The sequence below is a fragment of the Quercus lobata genome, chromosome 6 (genome assembly GCF_001633185.2).
Source record: "Quercus lobata isolate SW786 chromosome 6, ValleyOak3.0 Primary Assembly, whole genome shotgun sequence".
In the NCBI taxonomy this organism is placed as follows: Eukaryota; Viridiplantae; Streptophyta; class Magnoliopsida; order Fagales; family Fagaceae; genus Quercus; species Quercus lobata.
Window position 1 is genome coordinate 22,661,779 of NC_044909.1, and position 1,697 is coordinate 22,663,475.

The window sequence follows — 1,697 nt, forward strand, 5'->3', positions numbered from 1 at the left end:
AGTGAAGGACACTAGATCTTTCTCTATTATCACTGGTTTTTGCCGTTTAGGTTCTGTCAGAGGGAGGACAAATTTGTGTTTGTAAAGAGAGACTATGAGGTTAGAGAGAATTCTGGGGAGTGAAAGTGCAAAGATGTACATATATGAATAGTTAGTAGGGTATGGAGGAAAAACGTGTCCAACATCAAGAGCAATAAGCAACAATGAACAGCAACCAAGAACAAATTTCAGTAACGATAAACATACCATTTTTGAATTTAACAAAAACATTAAACACTTACCATAGGTGTAGGAACTGCATTGGAAGAGGATGATGAAGATGGTGCAATGACTGAGGAGGACGAAGCAGTGCCTGCAAGCACCATATGTAATGCCAGACGCGGGGTTAAGGACACTGGATCTTTCTCCATTATCAATGGTTTTTGCCGATTAGTTTCGGTCGGAGGGAGGATAAATTTATGTTTGTAAAGAGTGACTATAAGGATAGAGAGAATTATGGGGAATGAAAGTAAAAAGATATACATATATGAACAATTAGTAGGGCATGGAGGAAAAACGTGTCCAACATCAAGAGCAACAAGCAACAATGAACAGCAACCAAGAACAAATTTCAATAACGGTAAACGTACCATTTTTGAATTTAACAGAAACATTAAACACTTACCTTAGGGGCAGGAACTGCGTTGGAGAAGGATGATGAAGATGGTGAAATGACTGAGGAGAACGAAGCAGTGTCTGCAAGCACCATATGTAATGCCAGACGCGGGGTGAAGGACACTGGATCTTTCTCTATTGTCATTGATTTTTGCCGTTTAGTTTCTGTCAGAGGGAGGATAAATTTATGTTTGTAAAGAGAGACTATGAGAATAGAGAGAATTTTGGGGAGTGAAAGTGAAAAGATAGACATATATGAACAATTAGTAGGGCATGGAGGAAAAGCATGTCCAACATCAAGAGCAACAAGCAACAATGAACAGCAACCAATAACAAATTTCAGAAACGGTAAACATACCATTATTTAATTTAACAGAAACATTAAACACTTACCTTAGGTGCAGGAACAGCGTTGGAGGAGGACGATGAAGATGGTGTAATGACTGAGGAGGACGAAGCAGAGTCTACAAGCACCATATGTAATGCCAGACGCGGGGTGAAGGACACTGGATCTTTATCTATTATCATTGGTTTTTGCTGTTTAGTTTCTGTCGGAGGAAGGATAAATTTGTGTTTGTAAAGAGAGAATTTTGGGGAGTGAAAGTGAAAAGATATACATATATGAACAGTTAGTAGGGCATGGAAGAAAAACGTGTCCAACATCAAGAGCAACAAGCAACAATGAACAGCAATCAAGAACAAATTTCAGTAACGGTAAATATACCATTTTTGAATTTATTAGAAACATTAAACACTTACCTTAGGTGCAGGAACTGCGTTGGAGGCGGATGATGAAGATGGTGCAATGACTGAGGAGGACGAAGCAGTGTCTGCAAGCACCATATGTAATGCCAGACGCGGGGTGAAGGACACTGGATCTTTCTCTATTATCACTGGTTTTTGCCGTTTAGTTTCTGTCGGAGGGAGGATAAGTTTGTGTTTGTAAAGAGAGACTATGAGGATAGAGAGAATTCTGGGGAGTGAAAGTGAAAAGTAGACGAGAGGGCTTTATCTCAAACCAACAGGCTTTATCTTAAATCAAC